A 20,061-nucleotide genomic window follows, 5' to 3' on the forward strand; every position below is an offset into this window, starting at 1 on the left:
CAGCAGGCTCCTGCCCCACTGAACTCCTCTCTACCTACCCCGACACTGTCCTATTTCCCCCTAGTCCAGGAACTCCCCACATACGTTCGAGGCACCGCCCACGCCCTCCACCTCCTCCAAGACTTCCGTTTCCCCGGCCCCCAACGCCTCATCTTCACCATGGATATCCAGTCCCTTTACACCTCCATCCGCCATGACCAGGGCCTCCAAGCCCTCCGTTTATTCCTCTCCAGACATCCCCAACAGCACCCTTCTGCCGATACTTTCACTTGTTTGGCCAAAGTGGTCCTCACCCTTAACAATTTCTCCTTCAAATCCTCCCACTTCCTCCAGACCAAAGTGGTGGCCATGGGCACACGTAAGGGCCCCAGCTATGCCTGTCTCTTGTTGGCTACGTAGAACAGTTGATCTTCCATAATTACACCGGCACCACTCCTCACCTCTTCCTCCGCTACATTGATGACAGCATTGGCGCCACCTCGTGCTTCCGTGAGGAGATTGAGCAATTCATCAACTTCACCAACACATTCCACCCTGACCTCAAATTTACCTGGACCATCTCTGACACCTTCCTCCCCTCCTGGACCTCCATCTTCATTAAAGACGACCGACTTGACACTGACATTTTTTACAAACCCACCGACTCCCACAGCTACCTGGATTACACCTCTTCCCACCCTACCTCTTGCAAAAATGCCCACCTGTATTCCCAATTCCTCCGCCTCCGCCATATCTGCTCCCAGAAGGACCAGTTTCACCACACAACACACCAGATGGCCTCCTTCTTTAGAGATCGCAATTTCCCTTCCCAAGTGGTTAAAGGTGCCCTCCAATGCATCTCGTCCACATCCCACACCTCCGCCCTCAGACCCCACCCCTCCAACTGTAACAAGGACAGAACGCCCCTGGTGCTCACCTTCCACCCTACCAACCTTCACGTAAACCAAATCATCTGCCGACATTTCCGCCACCTCCAAAAAGACCCCACCACCAGGGATATATTTCCCTTCGTACCCCTTTCTGCCTTCCTCAAAGACCGTTCCCTCCGTGACTACCTGATCAGGTCCATACCCCCCTACAACCCACCCTCCCATCCTGGCACCTTCCCCTGCCACCGCAGGAACTGCAAAACCTGCGTCCACACCTCCTCCCTCACCTCCATCCAAGGCCCTAAAGGTGCCTTCCTCATCAATCAAAGTTTTACCTGCACATCCACTAATATCATTTATTGTATCCGATGCGGTCTCCTCTACATTGGGGAGACTGGGTGCCTCCTAGCAGAGTGCTTTAGGGAACATCTCTGGGACACCCGCACCAAGGGCAGCACGGTGGCACAGTGGTTAGCACTGCTGCCTCACAGCGCCAGGGACCTGGGTTCAATTCCCGCCTCAGGCGACTGACTGTGTGGAGTTTGCACATTCTCCCCGTGTCTGCGTGGGTTTCCTCCGGGTGCTCCGGTTTCCTCCCACAGTCCAAAGATGTGCGGGTCAGGTGAATTGGCCATGCTAAATTCCCCGTAGTGTTAGGTAAGGGGTATGGGTGGGTTGCGCTTCGGCGGGTCGGTGTGGACTTGTTGGGCCGAAGGGCCTGTTTCCACACTGTAAGTCTAATCTAATCAATCAACCACACTGCCCTGTGGCCCAACATTTCAACTCCCCCCACCCCCCCACTCTGCTGAGGACATAGAGGTCCTGGGCCTCCTTCACCGTTGCTCCCTCACCACTAGACGCCTGGAGGAAGAACGCCTCATCTTCTGCCTTGGAACACTTCAATCCCAGGGCATCAATGTGGACTTCAACAGTTTCCTCATTTCCCCTTCCCCCGCCTCGCCCTAGTTCCAAACTTCCAGCTCAGCACTGTCCCCATGACTTGTCCTACCTACCTATCTTCTTTTCCACCTATCCACTCCACCCTCCCCCCACCTTGACCTATCACCTTCTCCCCCCCCCCCCCCCCCCCCCCAACTCACCTAAGTACTCTATGGTACTCTACCCCCACCCTCCTCTAGCTTATCTCTCCACACTTCAGGCTCTGCCTTTATTCCTGATGAAGGGCTTTTGCCCGAAACGTCGATTTTACTGCTAAACCTCGGATGCTGCCTGAACTGCTGTGCTCTTTCAGCACCACTAATCCAGAATATGACTTTCTAATGTGTGGTTGGGGACCACCCAACAGCTGGTTGTCTGATATTTACAGTTTCCTTTAGATAGTGTATAGAAGATTCTTCCAGACACCTGAGAGAAGACAGTCTAGTTTCCCACTGGATTTGCAATAAGGATGTTTTCAGAAATAGGAGAAGTCAGCTGGGAAGCAATTTTCCCTCACTAGTCTGATCAACTGATCTAAACAACATCCAAAACTGAAAACGAAAGTTGACTGTTATAAACCCAGGTGGGTGGTTGCCAGTAAATCAAGGAGTTACCACATATTTATGTTGAATCATTTTACCGCCTTCATTGATTTTACACTAATATGAAGTTCTGTGGGCATTTTTGAACATTTGAAGGTGTTTTCATAGTCTTTGAGGAATGGGAGCCATGGAAATAGGATCTGAATTGGTCTAGTTCCTAAACTGTGAGCTCCTCTTCTGGAATAAATTAATGAAACCATCTCCATCTGTTAGATACTCCTTATCAGTTACACTGTTGTCAGCTGGTTTTTTCCCTGAAACCACAGCGCTTTTAAGGTAAACTTGCTGAGTTATATAGCGGTCTAAAGCTATGCCTTTCTATAAACAAATTCCCTCAAGCGCTCGGAGCTAACTCGTTTCCTCGTTCTAAAAATTAAAAATAGTTAAGAAGAGTTGAACTTTCACCCTTTTGAGAAAAGTAAGGACATTTTGGCTGGGGAGAGGCGCAGAAAAAGCTTGCTTTCTATAACTGCAATAATTAAGTGGATGTGAAGTGCTTTTATCCATCCTTGGTCATAGTAAGCATGCTGAAAATGTGTTGCTGGAAAAGCGCAGCAGGTCAGGCAGCATCCAAGGAGCAAGCAAGTCAACGTTTCGGGCATGAGCCCTTCTTCAGGAATCATGCCCGAAATGTCGATTCTCCTGCTCCTTGGATGCTGCCTGACATGCTGCGCTTTTACAGCAACACATTTTCAGCTCTGATCCTCCAGCATCTGCAGTCCTCACTTTCTTATAGTAAGCATGCTAACTATACTTGCAAGATCTAAAATCCCAATTAATGCTTTGGTACCAAGCCAGGGTGTGCCACAGCTCTTAAAAATGCACTTTGACCCTTTTCACTTCATAGATATAGGATTTCTTGGATGGGGGGTGCAGGGGCGGTTTCACTTAGAAACTGGCTAGATGACCCTCAAACTTAATGCTTCAGTACCTCCCAATTTGGCTTCACTGTCATCAAGGTTAGAGGTGTTTAGTTCCTGGCAACTTTATCTCTATACTTGTTACTGAACTATTACAGATCAAGAAGTAAAATTGCTTTTTTGAGAATAAATAGATATACCAAAAACAAAATGATACTTCTCCTGTAGCACACTTCCATAGCACTGTGGCATAACCTCCCAGCTAGAGTTCAATGAAATAAATTGAGCTTCCAAAATGTTTTTGACCTGATAATTTTAATATTTGAGCCATTCTTTCACTTATTAGTTGCTTTCCAACCTAAATCTGATCTGGCAAATTTGTATGATTACATTAAAATCCTTGTGAAGAAATCCTATAGATCTCTCTTACATCTCCACCAAGATTCAGAGAGGGTATCCATTGTTTAATTTCCCATTTCAGTTCTGATATTAGATACTCAGATGCCACACTGTGTACTGAGGGGGAATTTGCAGCATATTTGGGTTACTTTCTCAGAACAGCGTATACAAGAATGTAGAAATTATGCTGCAGTTCTATCTAATTCTGGTTAAACGCAACTTGGAGTACTATGAGAAGAGCTGGGCACCGCAACTTAGGAAAGAGATATTCCACTTGGAGGGAATGCCATGTTGGTTTATGAAAATGATACCTGGACTTCAGGGATTGCATTCTGACAGTGTTATAAATTAGGTCTGTTTTCTGTAGAAGGTTAAAGAGAGGGGGGTGGATTTGATTGAAGTCTGTAAGTTTTTAACAGGAAAAGATAGTTGATTAAAGATATATTATTTCCGTTGGTTCGGGATTCTAAAGCTAAGGGCCAAAGTATAAGAATTAGGGCATGATCATTCAGGAGAGATGCTAGCAAGTGCTCCTACACTCCAGGGGTGGTAGATATTTGGAACTCTGTTCCACAAATGAAATGGATGATGGATCGGTGGTTTAAAATTTATCCATTTCCAATTTCACGTTTTATTAAGTAAAGGTATTGAGGGATATGGGCCAAAGGCAGGTATATGGAGGGAGATACAACACAGATCGACTATGATCTGAATGAATGGCAGATAAGCTTGAGGGCTGAATGACCTACTAATACCCTGGTGTTCAGGAACTTGCTTTGGACCATGTTATATTTCATCCTTGTGCTTTTGTAATAAGACCAGAGTAATTAAGGAACTCGTAGTGAATGTTTCTGCTGATAAGTGTAATTTTTACATGATAGAATTTAACTTACAGTTTGCAATATAGTGGGCTTTGTAACCAGTACTTAGAGATTGTGGGGTTATGAAGGCAGTTTGTAGCCAACCTGTCATTTTCCCATCAGGATCTTATATACCGCAATAAATCATGTCTTATTTCTTTAAACTACAGTTTGCTGATGATACTATCGTTGTAGGCCAGATATCTTAACAATGAGTCAGAATCCATGAAGGAGATTATATGCTTGGTGTCATGGTGAGTCATAACAATTTCTCAATGTAAGCAAAACAAAAGAACTGATCATTGACTTCAGTAAGAAAGGGGGAAGACCTCCTTTCTACATCGGTGGAGAAGAGGGAAGTGTCAAGTGTCTAGGAGTGACGGTAACCAACAATCTGTCCTTGACCTCCCATGTAGATCTGAAGGTCAGAAAGGTGCAACAATGCCTCTACTTCCTTAGGAGGTTTAGGAAATTTGGCCATAAGGATCCTCAGCAAAGTTTACAGATGTACCATAGGAAGCATTCTATCCAGATCCATAATGGCCTGGTACGGCAACTGTTCTGCCCATGGTTGTAAGAAACTACAGAAGGTTATGTGTGCGAACAACCTCCTATCTGTGGACTCCATTTACATTGCTTTGTTGTCGTGGAAAAGCTGCCACCATCAACCAAGACTCCCCCACCCTGCAAAACTCTCTTCCAACCACTTTCATCAGGTAGAAGATACAGAACTTGAACACATGTGCCAACGGGTTCCTTGCTGTTATTACACTGCTGAATGGACCCCTCTAATTTCAAGCTTAATGTTGATCTTGCTTTTGTGCTCTCCTGTGCAGCTTTAACCCTGTATGCCTTGCTCCATCTAGGCACCGTGTCTCTGTTTGCTGTGATCTACCAGTTATGCTGGCAAAACAAAACTTTTCACTATAATGCTTTCGAGATGAGCCTTCCGCCTAAGAATAAGTTCAGCAACCTTTTCCGGAACTGCTTGTATTGTTATTATGTTTCAGTTTGGGAGTCCAAAACTCTACACAGTTTTGATGTGGTCTTGCTAAGGTTCTGTAAAACTGCAGCCAAACCTCCCACATTCTCCTTTTCCATAAATGCTAGTTTCCATCTACTCATTTAATTACTTGCTATATCTGCAAATTAACATTTGTAATTTTTGTGTTCAGATCATCCAGATCTGTAGATCACCAAGTTCTGTCGTGTTTACATATTTAGATAGCATACTGTTTTTCTATGTCTATGTTCTCTTTGCAATATACCTTTCCACCTGTCTTTGTATCATCAAATTTCGCTACCATGTGTTCATGTAAATAGTTAAGGCCTTCAGCAATGATTGCTGTGGCATTTCATAACCTGAAAGAGACCCATTTCTCTCTACTGTGTTGCTGTTGGTAATCCATCTTTTCTGCATGCTAATGTTACCCATTGCGTGATAACTTTCGTTTCCTAACCTTTGGTGTCACATTTTTTCATTGCCTTTTGGCAAGCCAAGTAGATATCTACAGGTTCCCTTTAAACTGTTGTGCTTGTTACTCCTTCACTGTAATGCATTAGTCAGAAGAATATTTTCCCTGCTTAATTCCTTTGATTTTCCAAGTATCTTGCTATAACTCTTTTAGAATGCAAACAATGTGGACCTGTCAGATATTTGGATCTAAACATTTTCCCAGGACCTTCTTCTAGGTGACTGAGATTGTTTTAAGTTCTTCCAGGGAATGTGTATTGGGTATAAGCAGGGAAAGAGTTTAAGTTCTGAGTTTTGTGAAATGAGGTTCAGCTGAGCATGACTCAGATCAGGGAAGAACTTACAATTAATAATGGGTGCTGGAGACAAGAGTGATGGGTTAACAAGGTAGAAAAACAGTCATTATGTAGAGCCATTTAACAATGAGAAGCATTCAGTATGTAAGGTCAGTTTAATAAGGTGAAAAGTATTCATTATGTGAAGCCGGTTAAGGTTAACAGCAGAAGGCTTATGAAGGCTTTTGCCTGAAACGTCGATTTTACTGCTCCTCGGATGTTTCTTGAACTGCTGTGCTTTTCCAGCACCACTCTAATCTAAACGAAGGCCTAATCTCGACTATTGACGCTCTGATTGTAGCGGTCACCGATCAATATGTATGTTGCCTTATCTGGATGCTCCTCCCTGTAAAAAAAAGACTCTATAATTCATTAAGAAACTGCTGTTTCAGAGAAGACAGCACTCATGTTTTTGTGCACATGGGTGATCCTTCTTTCTCTCTCTCCAGGGCCCAAAATAAAGATGTAGGGGGAAACTGGTTGACACTTCCTCCATTTCACCTCTTGAATTTCAAGTATTTTTGTGATTTTTTTCATTATTTTAGTGAAGACCTACAAAACAAATAACTAATTGATGTCACATCATTTCCTTGTTTGCCACTGTGCTTTCCCAGACAAATGCAGCAACCGTTAATAAAATAAGTCTTTCAGGAGACTTTATTATTACTACCAGTAAGATGTCGAGAGAATCATAATGCAATCAGTCAGAGCAAACGTGGCCTTTGGCAAGGAAGCTAGTTAGTCTTCTTTGAGGGTGTACATATAGGGTGGTAAAAAGTGAGTCAATAGATATTGGATGTTTGGATTCTAGAAGGCATTTGAGCATTTGCAATATTTTAAAAAAACTACTGCATATGCTAAGAGCACATTATATAAGAAGTGATGTATAGGTGCGAGGGGAGAATTGGCTAACTAAGAACAGTTAAGGTAAATGAGTCAGGCGAGCAGTAACATGTTAAGATGAAAATGTTGCTTAAAATACCCATTTAGATTATTAAAATTCCGTTGCTTATCTGTTTAACATTGTGGTAGCTCAGTGGTTAGCATTCTGCCCCACAGCATTGGGACCCTGGGTCCGAATCCACCCTCTGGTCTGACTGTGTAGAGTTTGCGTGTTATCTCTGTATCTGCACAGGTTCCCTTGTTGGGTGCTCCGGTTTCCTCCCACAGTTCAAAAATGCTCAGGTTAGGTGCATTGGCCAAGCTAATTTGCCCATTGTGTCCAGGGAAGTGCAGGCTAGGGAGGTCAGGCATGGGAAATGCAGGGATGGGGTGAATCTAGGTGGCATGCTCTTTGGAGGATTGGTGTGGGACTCGATTGGGCCAAATGGCCTGTTTTCATCTGTAAGGATTTGATGATTAACACGTGTTTGGTAAAAAAAAGTGAATTGCTGATAAGTTATTTCTGTTTTTTAGATTACACTTCACGATGAAAAAGAGCCAATGAATAGAACTATGGGAACAACTGCCACAGTATCTTTGAGTAGTATCCTTGATTAGCAATGCCTTTCCAAAAGGAAATTACTATTCCGCACAGTGTTCTTAATCCGTTTTAACTGTGATATGTTCTCGGTAAGACCAATACTTAACAATTTAATGGTTTACTGTTTTAATCCCTAACTAACTCGTGGAGTGTAGTGTGGATTACATTGAGGCTGTTACCGTTTAACATTGATATTCATGACTTGGATGGAGGGACTGACTGTAGTCAGATTTTGCTGAAAGTGTGAAGATGATTTGGTAAAACCAGTAACGAAGAGGATAAAAAGTTTGCGAAGGAATAAGTGAGTGGAGAAAAAAAAGCCATTAAAGTGGGAACTGAGACTGAACAGCATAGCAGAATATTAGTTAAATGCTGTGGTATAGAGGGACCTGAGTATCCTTGTAAATAAAATTGGGCAAACATTAGTGTGCAGGTACAGCAGGAAATTAAGAAAGGACTGAAGGTTGACCTTGCTTGCAAAGTTGAGGGGGTTTTGCACGGAGTTATTGATGAGACCAGACTGAATCCTGTGCACAGTTTTGGTCACTTTACTTCAAGTAGGACATCTGAACTGCTTCCGATGCAGGTAACACTCAGTAAGCTGATTCCTGAGAAAGATGGATTGTATTATGAGGGAAGGACCCATACTCATTGGAATCTAGAAGAATGAGGTGTGATCTGTTGAGGTATACATGGAGGGAGTTTAACAGGATAGATGCTCATGTTGGCTGGAGATGAGGAAAGCTATGTCAAGTTATCCCAGGTCCAGATGGAAATGGTTAGTACTCTGATGTTTGGAATTGTGCTGAGTGGTGATCTTCTTGTAAATCAATCATGTACAACTTTAATACAGTGTGGCAATGTCTTCAAAACATATCAACACTGAAGAACAGTACAGAACCAAGTGCAAATGCATAGCCATTTCAGAGTGGGCTCGGTTCTACACAATGCTATATCCAGCTTTTCAGTATGTGACTGGACTTGCAGGACATTCCATATTGCAACATGTTTGGGATAGATGGTCTGTACGTCTACTTTCAATTCCGTACAAGACAAACCGTTGTTAAAATTGTTCACTATGGAATCTTCCAGAAGTGAGCTTTCGTAGGAAATGGGAATTAATTCGCTGCAAAAGATGGCCTGAATGTGGATTAAGAATTGCCCATTGACCTGAAAGGACAAAAGGATGCACAACAGACTAAATGTCATTTATCCATTCTGTGACCCACTCAAATCACAAAGTTGGTGATTGTGTGATACTACTCCTTTAACAAGGTTATGTTGTCCTTGGCTTTTTTCCTGGTGAGGTTCTAAAAGACACTCTGAAAACTCCTGGGTTGGAAAGGTTTTGGGGCCAAGTTTTTGATTTTTAACTCATAGATACTGCCTCAGGAAAAAGGCCTACCAAACTTTTTTAAAAAGAAAAATACTTGCACAATGTAAGTGGAGTAGCCGGTTCTCCCAACTCAGCTTTTCTCTGGTTTGGTTTGGTTTGGTTTTTAACAGTAATCTTCTGAAGCTGCTGGACCCAAAGAAGCAAGTCAAAGCTGATCCTTCCCCTCTCTCTGGCTTCTCTCCTGTAAGACCCTGTGTTTGATTTTAGCCTTTGTGCCAATGGTGTTTACGGGGATTGTTGCATGTATTTGGAGCAGCATCATTAAGTTGGGATGATCTGTTGGGTTTGCAGAGAGACTGTTATTCAATATTTTGTTCTTTGTGTTTCATTCAGTAATCTTGTAAAATAAATTCTGTTATCATTAAAACTACTTGGTTTGCAGCATGGATAGGTACCTGGGACTTCGATGTTGTGGCCATTTTGGAGACATGGAGAGAGCAGGGTCAGGAATGGATGTTGCAGGTTCCAGGGTTTGGATCTTTCATTTAAGAACAGGCAAGGCAGTAAAAGAGGGGGAGGCGTGGCTTTGTTAGTCAAGGATAGTTGCACGGTGGCTGAAAGAACTTTTGCTGAGGACTCGTTTACTGAGATAGTGTGGGCTGAGGTTAGAAACAGGAGAGGAGAGGTCACACTACTTGGAGTTTTTTTTATAGGCCTCTGCAGAGTTCCAAGGAGGTGGAAGAGAAGATTAGCAAAATTATTCTGTGTAGGAGTGAAAGGAATAGGATGGTCATTATGGGAGACTTTAACTTCCCCAACATTGACTGGAAATGCTATAACTCCAGTATGTCAGATGGATCAGTTTTTGTCCAATGTGTACAGGAGGGTTTCCCGACACAGTATGTCGAAGGGCTGTCAAGAGGGGAGGCCACGTCGGATCTGGTGCTTGGTAATGAACCAGGCCAGGTGTTTGATTTATATGTAGGTGAGCACTTTGGAGAGTGACCATAATTCAGTTAGGTTTAATTTAGCGATGGAAAAGGAGAGGTACGTGCCACAGGTCAAGAGTTATCGATGGGGCAAGGGCAATTATAATGCGATTAGGCAAGAATTCGGATGCATAGAATGGGGTAGCAAAATGCAGGGGATGTAGACAATGGAAATGTGGAGCTGGTTTAAGGAACAGATATTGCGTGTCCTTGATAGGTATGTCCCTGTCAGGCAGGGTGGAAGTGATAAGGTAAGGAACAGTGGTTTACAACGGAAATTGCATTGCTTGTTAGGAAGAAGGAGGCGGCTTATGTGTTAATGAGGTAAGATGGTTCAGATGAGGTGGTGGAGAGTTACAGATCAGCTAGGAAGGATTTAAAGAAAGTTAAGAAGATCAAAGAGAGGACACGAACAGTCTTTAGCAAATAGAATAAAGGAGAACCCAAAAGCTTTCTATAGGTATGTGAGGAATAAAAGAATGACGAGGGTAGGAATAGGGCCAGTCAAAGACAGAAGTGGAAAGTTGTGTGTAGACCCTGTAGAGATCGGAGAGGTGTTAAACAAATATTTTAGGAAAAGGAAAACATTGCTGAGGAGAAGAATGAGGTAGGTGATATTAGACTAGAAAGGATCGAGGCTAGTTACGAACAGGTATTATCAATTCTAGGAGTGAAAGTAGACAAGTCCCCTGTGCCGGATGGGATTTATCAGAGGATTTTCTGGGAAGTGAGGGAGGAGATGGTGGAGCCTTTGGCTTTGATATTTGAGTTGTCATTGTTGACAGGTTTGGTACCAGAGGACTGGAAGATTGCAAATGTTGTGCCCTTGTTCAAGAAGGGCAATAGAGATGACCCAGGTAATTGTAGACCAGTGAGCCTTACTTCTGTTGTAGGAAAGGTTTTGGAAAGGATTATAAAGGATGAGATTTATAATCATCTAGCAAGCAACAATTTGATTTCAGATAGTCAACATGGTTTCATCAAGGGCAGGTCATGTCTCAGTGACCAAGCATGTAGATGAGGGTAGGGCAGTTGATGTGGTATACATGGACTTCAGTAAAGCCTTTGATAAGGTTCCACATGGTAGGCTGTTGGAGAAAATGCAGAGGCATTGAATGGAGGGTGATTTAGCAGTTTGGATTAGAAACTGCTTGCTGAAAGAAGGCAGTGAGTGGTGGTTGATGGAAAATATTCAGCCTGGAGTCTGGTTACTAGTGGTGTGCCACAAGGATCTGTTTTGGGACCACTGCTATTTGTCATTTTTATAAATGACATAGACACAGGCATAGGCGAATGGATTAGTAAATTTGCAGATGACACTAAAGTCAGTGGAGTAGTGGACAGTGTGGAAGAATGTTACAGGTTGCAGGGGGACTTGGATAAACTGCAGAATTGGGCTGAGAGGTGGCAAATGGAGTTCAATGCAGCTAAATGTGAGGTGATTCACTTTCGGAAGAGTAATAGGAAGGAAGAGTACTGGATCGATGGAAAGATTCTTGGTAGTGTGGATGTGCAGTGGGATCTTGGAGCCCATGTACATAGATCCCGGAAAATTGCCACCCAAATGGATAGTGCTGTGAAGAAGGCATTCGGCGTGTTGAGTTCTGGAGCCACAATATCATGCTGCGACTATACAAAACGCTGGTGTGGCCATACTTGGAATATTGTGTTCAGTTCTGGTCCCCATATTTCAGGAAGGATATGGAAGCATTGGAAAAGGTGCAGAGGAGATTTACCGGGATGTTGCCTGGTCTGGAGGGAAAGTCTTATGAGGAAAGGCTGAGAGGCTTGAACCTGTTCCCATTGGCAAGAAGAGGGGATTTGATAGAGACATACAAGATGATCAGAGGATTAGATAGGCTAGACAGTGAAAGACTTTTTCCTTGGATGATGTCGTCAGTGTGTACAAGGGGGCATAACTACAAATTGAGGGGTGATTGATTTAAGACAGAGAGACAGGTTCTTTACGCAGAGTGGTAAGGGCGTGGAATGCCCTACCTGCTAATGTAGTCAATCAACTTGGCCACATTAGGGAGATTTAAACAATCCTTAGAGTCGCACATGGATGATTTTGGGGTTGTGTAGGGAGATTAGCTGAGAATAGTTCACAGGTCGGCGCAACATAGAGGGCCGAAGGGACTGTTCTGTACTGTATTGTTCTATGTTTGACCAACTGCATCCTTCCTGGAATATCCATGTTAAACTTGTTTAAAACAATAAGCAAAGCTAAGGTTTGGGCTACCTTTGAAATGTGTTAAGGGGGTCTGGCCTGACCCATAACAATTGTATCATCCCACATTTCAGGGCAAATGTCTTCAAACAATCCTGTCAATGTTTCGAGCATAAGCTCTTCATCAGGAATGTGGTCCTGCTCCTCTAATGCTGCCTGACTGGCTGTGCTTCTCCAGCATCGCACTTTCTGACTCTGATCTCCAGCTTCTGCAGTCCTCCCTTTCTCCCTGCTGAAATTAGAAAAGAACTGCTTTGAAAGCCTGTAATCTGAAACTCAATGTAAACATAGTTTACAGCGCTGCTGATACAAGTGTAGTTTGTCTGTGAGCAGAAGGGAGTGTACAAATGGAAATTTGGCCTGTGGCTTGTGACTTTTGACTTCTGCCTGCCAGCAATTATACAACGAATATCTCAACAGCTTGATGCTGCAAACAAGTGAAAGCCTCCAGAGAATGAACACCGAGAAGTAGCGTTCTGACCAGCGCGAGAATCATCTCAGCAACCCTGTGAATAGTAACCACTGACCTGCCTCCCCAGTCTTTTTCTCCATCCAGAACACCCATATTTCCTTTCCTATATGTGTGTGTTTTGTAAGGGGACTGTCGGAGTTAATCAGTAGTTATATACTGATGATTCGTAATTGTTTACCTATAGTTAAGAGTCTGATTACTTACAATTAAATGATAACTTGTTAGGAAATAAACCTGGTCTGTGTTTTTTTTCAACAGGAGTCCATAAGACTGAAACTGGAGAACACTATATATTTTAAAATCTTCAACTTTTGTGATGACTTCAGAGATGTCTCACCTCAATGTGCTAACACATTATCTGTTCAGAGAAGGCATGGCACATTCATGACTTTGAACATGGAGAGTGTTCCCATAAGTCTTTTTATTGAAAGTAGATACTGAACTGTTGAGATGGCTACCACATGGTCAGATGACTTTTGCAACTTCAATGCAGTTAAGTTTTCAGAAAATTTTGAATTGAATTACACTGGTGGCCTTCACCTTGAATGGATATTCCCAGCAATGCCCCCCGCCCTGGCCTTGTGGGTGATTAGTTTGAAGTCCAGACCATTCTGCTTATGTAGTCCCCATTTCTGTCATGAGACCAAAGCTGGTTGAAGATGATGGCTTTTGATCTGAACACTTCAAGGATGGTAGCATTCTGCAAGACACTGCTGGAGGTTGCAGTACGAGAGCAACACGATAGTCTTTTGCCTGTGTATAACCTATTCATTTTCAAAGTATGTTTAGCATCCTCCCTGTCACATTCCATAAGCTTACAAGTTCATCTGTAAAGAATTTGAACCTCCTGATAGAAAAGCCTCAGGTGCCTAATTTCATGACCTAGTGAGCATTCAGTTCTATAGAGAATTCCCTCAATCCTGACTTTAGCCATCTGTACTCCACAAAATTGCAAGTTGATGACTGGAGCATTCATTCTTGAGAGATCGAATCTGACAGACTGGGCTTGTTTTCAGGGAAATGAGAATTGTTTTTCTTATTTGAAACTTTAAAACTTTGCCTCAGAAGGAGTTGGAAGTGTCGTCTTTGAATGTTTTTGAGACACTGGAAGTAGATTCTTGTTAGCCAGGGTCTTCAGAGGTAGATGAGAATGTGAACCTTAAAATTGTGTTCTATTATATAGTAAAGCAGTCTTGTGTATCTTAGAGTCACAGAGCTGTACAGCATAGAAACAGACCCTTTGTTCCAACTCTTCTATGCCAACCAGATAATCCAAATTAATTTAGTCCCATTTGTGAGCACTTGTCCCATATCCCTCCAAACCCTTCCTACTAGACTTATCCAGATGCCTTTTAAATGTTGTATTTGTACCAGCCTCCACCACGTCCTCTGGCAGCGCATTCCATACACTCACCAGCCTCTGTGAAAAAGTTGCCCCTTGGTTCTCTTTTAAATCTTTCCCCTCTCACATGAAACCTATGTCCTCTAGTTCTGGACTCCACTACCCCAGGGAAAAGACCTTGTGTACTTAAAATCATGAGAGGCATGAATTGGTTATTAACCTCTATAAGGTCACCTCCAACACTCCAGGAGCAATAGCCCCAGCCTATTTAACCTCTCCCTCTAGCTCAAACACACGCTATCTAATGCTTTCATATTTTAGTAGTGTAGTGTCCATTTATTCTTTTGTTCTCTCTCTCTTTGAAAGCATAATTTTAGACTATTCAACTTACTGTTTGTGCTTTTTGTTTTATCTGAGCACTTTCCTACTATTCTTGCTGTCTTTGTTCATGTGAATATTGTGCACCTTGCTGTCAGTAAATCTCAGATTGGGCCTCTGGTCTCCATAGTAACCAAGTCGGTTGAGCTAATGTTGATGCAGAACTTGAAGTAGATCACGTACGCCTCTGTGTTGCAGCTTAAAGAGGCAGAGGAAAAACAATCCTTCAATAAGAGGAAGTGGTGGTGGCTGGTATAATTACAGCATTGAAAGGCATCCGGATGGGTATATGAATAGGAACGGTTTGGAGGGATATGGGCTAGGTGCTGGCAAATGGGACTAGATTAGGTCGGTGTGGACAAGTTTGACCGAAGGGTCTATTTCTGTTCTGTACTGTACAACTGTGACTCTAAAGCTTTCAATTCATGAAAATCCTTGAGCAGATTCGCATATGGTTCAGCTGCAGTGATGCATAGTGTGTTATAATCACCGAGGGAGTTGAGTATTTGCATGCATGTTGTGTTCTGTAGCTCTGGATAGTGATGACAGAGGCTCAAATGAACGTTCCAGCATATGGCTGATGAAGAATCTGAGTCAAGCTATTGTTGTGATGTGGAAGGATTTGCAAGTTCAAGCTTGACCTATTTTGTTGAGGTTTGAGCACTCCTTCCTTGGCCATCAAATCTTGAAAGTTGGGATCACTTTTGCAAGACCTCAACCCAGAAGTGTTAATCCTTTTATCTTAACTCCTGATTCTGGTACCTACCAACCTATCTTGCCCGTTCTTTCCAGTGTTGCTGGTCCCAACATGGATCACGGTGATTGGAACCCATCCATCTACAAGATCAAATCAGTTTGTGATGTTTTCTCACTTGGCATCAAATAGACACTGGTGGTGGGGGAGGGGTGCCAGCTGCTGACACTGTGGTGGGAGAGGTGCCGGCCACAGACACGCTGTGATGGGAAAGGGAGAGGGGGGATGCCAGCTGCCAACACTCTGGTGAGAGGGGGTGCCAGCTGCCACCTCGCTGGAGGGGGAGGGGGCTGCTAGCTGCTGCTGTGCTGCGGGAGGAAGGGGAGGAGTGCCAGCTGCTGACATGCTGCGGGGAGTACTCCGACTGCTAACACACGGGGAAAGCAGCTTGTGAACTGAGAATGACCCGAGTCCAGGTACTGGCCTGAGCTGGTCAGAACCAGTTGGCACCACCTACGTTCTGCAAGCAGTAAGAAAGATGAGGTAATGCGAAAACCTTAGGATGAGGTAATGCAACGTAAGCCTGTGGTCCAGAGCTGTTGGGTAAAAGCATGCGATGGCAGATGGGCCTGAGCCAGTGGGAAGGAGATTGCACGACACGAGAGGAAAGAGAGGACCCCTGCGGTGTTTAGCCAGCGAAACTCCGGGGACCAACCATCACAGAAGCAGAACCTCTGTCAAGGACATGATGATGGTGGACAGAGAGTGCAGCACCTGGTTAGCATTAGCCCTTGTGAGCAACAGTTATCCTGGTTGGGTGTTAAGTTTTTATATACTGAGATTATTTGGGGGTGGGGAGGGAAGGTGTTAAGAGGACCCTGCTGGGTATACAAATAGGTTCTAGCTTAGTTTGTGGTAAAGTATATAATCTCTAGCTCTGATGGTGGATACAATTACAGCATTGAAAAGACATCTGGATGGGTATATGATTTGAAAGAGGTTGGATTGATATAGGCCATATGCTGGCAAATGGGACTACATTAATGGAGAATATCTGGTCATCGTGAATGAGTTGGACCAAGGGTCTGTTTCCATGCTATAGATCTCTCTGACTAACTTCAGCCATTGCAGGAATTTATCATAGACAAAGTGGTGATTTGTACACTTTGCACTGTTGTCCTGTATAGGTGTGGCAATAAAGCTAATTCTCATTCCAGTTGTAACAGCTAGCATGAGTTTCCCTTTTTCCACTTCACCAACTTTTACATAATTTTGTTTCAGGGTTCCATCCTGGCTCTTCAGAGGGTCAGATGTACAACACAGAAACAGACCCTTCGGTCCATGAAGATCATCGTGTTCCTTGCTCCTATTTCTGCAGTCAGCGTTCTTGAATCCTATTAGAGTCTCCTTGACACTGTACAGAACAGTTTTGATCGCACTGCCTGTTGTGGTAAACCTGTACACACAAGGTGTGACCGAAGTCTGGAGCAAACTGTGCAGTCACAGCCCACTTTTTCTGACAAACCTCGTCAAGGTTTGTCCAACTTGCTTTTCCAGTACAGTGCCTCTGAAATAAAATACTTGATGACACATGCTCACTTCACTTCTGGGTCAAAATCCTGGGCGCCTTTTTTTCCAAACCACACTGTCGGTATGTCTATGCTATGTAGACTTATGGTTCAAGAACAAGGCACACCACCACCCCCTGGACAATTGGGGATTGCCAATAAATGCTGGCCACACAATGTTGCCCACGTCCTGTGAACGAATAGTGAATCCAAACACTTGCGTACAGATGTCAAAGTATTAGTGCGCAAAACACATTTATTCTGTTAGTTTAACTGCTGTCTTTCCCTTGCAGCTTTATCGCCACCCTCACTGAGCATTTGTGCAGCTTCTCCCTCGCTCATGATCTAGTATCTTCAAATTGGTTAACTTTGTTGTAAACAGTCATTGTGCCGTGCAAGTTAAAACAAACCAAAGATCTGTGAATGCTGGAAACCTGAAACGTAAACAAATTGCTGGAGAAACTCAATGGGCCTGGCAACATCTGTGGAGAGAAATCTGTGTTAGCTTTTGGGTCCAGTAACCCCCCTCCAGAACTCATTGTGCTTTGAAGTCTTAGCATAGCAATTTCCCTTTCATTACAGTGACTGCCTACAAAGCCTACTAATTCTAAACTTCCAACCAATCTTTGTGTGGCATGTCTATTATCAGGTCTTGAGTGTGCTTCTGTAAATTACACTGGAAGTTCTTTTCCTCTGGAGAATCTGTTTAGTGCTTTTAAATGAGGACATAACTGATTTTGCTGACCTTGCGTTATATATACTTCCAGCCCTGCTTGTCTCCAATGTCTTGTGGCTCAATTGGCAGAACCCATGCATCAGCTGCCCTTGTTTTTCCAGGTAGTAGATGTGGGTTTCAGAAATGCAGCTTTGAAGGATCCTTGGTGATATGTTGCTATGCATCTTTGTAGATGGTACACCCTGCGGCTAATGTGACAAAGAATTAATGTTCAAGGTACTGAGTGGAGTGCCAATATCCCGTATGTTGTTGGGTGACTTGTATGTTATGAGTCCTATCCTGGAAAGTAAAGTATTCCCTCTCCTGATTTGCATCTTGAGGATGGTGAAAAGGAGGTGTCTTACTTACTGCTGAATTCCTAAGCTCTGACCTGCTTTATTCTAGCTGCAATATTTACGTGGCCGAAATGCAGTTTCTAGTCTATGGTAATATCCAGGATCTTGGTGAGGTGATTGGTTTATTATCACATGTACAGAGATACAGTGAAAAGTATTGTATTGCATGCTTTCCAGTCAAATCATATCTTACATGTATCATGGTAGCTGAACAGGATGTAGAATATAGTGTTGCAGCTACAGAGAAGGTAAAGTGAAAGATCAATTCTAATATAAGAGAGTGGTTTATAAGTCAGATAACAGCAGAGAGAAAGCTGTTCTTGAACATGTTGGACCATGTTTTCAAACTTTTGTATCATATCGACAGAGGGTGGAAGAACTGGGATGGGCGAGGATGTTTATATCGGCTGTTTTAGTGAGGCAGTGGGAAGTGTAGACTGAGTCAATGGATGGAATGTTGGTTTTTGGGGTAGACTGAGTTGTGTTCACGACTCGCTGTAACGTTTTTGTAATCTTGGGCAGGACAGTTACCATATGACACTGATCTGAATAGGATGCTTTCTGTGGTGCATCTATAAAAATTGGTAAGAGTCATTTGTGGACATGCTGAATTTTCTTAGCTTTCTGAGGAAGTACAGACATTAGTGTGCTTTCATATATGTAGCCTCGACGTGGATGGACCAGGACAGATTGGTGATAATTAATCCTGGGAACTTGAAGCTCTCGCCCATCTTCACCTCCGTGCTATTGACTGCAGGCAGCTGAATGGAGGATACGTGCTTGTCTGTATCAATGACCACCTCCTTTGCTTTGCTGACATTCAGGGGAAGATGGTTGTCTTTATAGCATGCCTTAAGTTGTCTATTCCTTCGCTGTATTCTGTCTCATCATTCTTTCATCTCTACAGTGGTGTCACAGCCAATTTGTAAATGGAATAAGAGCAGAATTTGGCCCCCAGTTTAGTGTATGTGGAGTATAACAAGGGGCTGCATGGGCACTGGTGTTAAGGATTATTGTGGAGGAGGTGTTATTGCCTGTGCTTGATGACTGCAGTCAGTGGGTCAGGAAGTTGAGAATCCAGTTGAGACAGGGAAGCAGAGTCCTAGATCTGAGTTTGGAGAGGAGTTTTGTTGGAATTATGGTGTTGAAGGCGGAGCTAAAGTAAATAGGAGTCGTTGACCAGATGTTCCAGGGATAAGTGTAGAGCCAGGGAGATCGTCTCTACCCTGTGCCCATTGCGATGGTAGGCAATCCTGGAGGCTGGAATCGACATGTGCCATTGCTAACCTCTTGAAGTGAATCGACGTTTTGGGCATAAGCTGCCTGACCTGCTGCGCTTTTCCAGCAACACATTTTCAGGTCTGATACTCCAGCATCTGCAGACCTCACTTTCTTCTTGAAGTGAATGTCAGAGTCACTGGGTGGTGGTCATTAAGGCATGTTGCTTGCAGTTTGAGACACTGGGATGGGAGTGGTCATCTTGAACCAGGTGGGAGCCTCCAATTTGAGTAAGGAGTGGTTAAAGATGTCTGCAGGTACTCCCAACAGTTGGTCCCCGCAGGTTCTCAGTGCATGACTGGAGCCTCTAGCCAGGCCGGTCATTTTCTGTGGGTTCACCCTGAAGAAGGCCAAATGGACATCTGCAGCAATGTCAGTGGGTACAGGTGCACCTGAGGCTGTCAGGCCAGGTGTTCATTTCACTGACTATCTGCTGAAAATGAGTATAACCTGCATTGAGCTCACTGGGGAGGGTTGCATTATTGCCAGCAATCAGTTCTTCTACTCTTTTGTAGCCCATTATGTCGTGTAAGCCTTACTGTAGTTGCTGTGTGTGTGTGTGTGTGTGTGTGTGTGTGTGTGTGTGTGTGTGTGTGTGTGTGTGTGTGTGTGTTGCTCCTCGGATGCTGCCTGAACTGCTGTGCTCTTCCAGCACCACTAATCCAGCATCTGGTTTCCAGCATCTGCAGTCATTGTTTTTACCTTTTGAGGACAGTCTAGTCTGGTACTGTCTCTTGGCGTCCCTGATGGCTTTGCAAAGATTGTACTTAGATTTCCTGCATAGGTCATGGTTACTCAACTTGAACGCCTGGACTTTAGTGGGGAGTGGATTTCCCAACTCATCCATGGTTTTCATTTGGGGAACACTCAGATTAACTTTGG

At 43.7% G+C, this 20,061-nt stretch overlaps 1 protein-coding gene across 8 annotated transcripts in view; it reads left to right on the plus strand.

Annotated features, from left to right (window-relative positions):
- The window catches only part of LOC132824979 (uncharacterized), a 67,379-nt gene that overhangs the window by 7,993 nt on the left and 39,325 nt on the right, over positions 1 to 20,061 (plus strand). For 2 of the 8 annotated variants that reach the window (XM_060839916.1, XM_060839922.1), the window contains exon 2: positions 13,107 to 13,340. The exons of 3 other annotated variants lie outside the window; for them this stretch is intronic. The gene's annotated coding sequence lies outside the window, so the exon portion shown is untranslated. Of the gene's footprint in view, positions 1 to 4,699; positions 4,784 to 7,754; positions 7,911 to 13,106; positions 13,341 to 16,543; positions 16,797 to 20,061 lie in introns of all 8 variants that reach the window. 3 more of the 8 variants (XM_060839919.1, XM_060839920.1, XM_060839915.1) reach the window with 3 other exon arrangements.

The sequence above is a fragment of the Hemiscyllium ocellatum genome, chromosome 19, assembly GCF_020745735.1.
Source record: "Hemiscyllium ocellatum isolate sHemOce1 chromosome 19, sHemOce1.pat.X.cur, whole genome shotgun sequence".
NCBI classification, from domain to species: Eukaryota; Metazoa; Chordata; class Chondrichthyes; order Orectolobiformes; family Hemiscylliidae; genus Hemiscyllium; species Hemiscyllium ocellatum.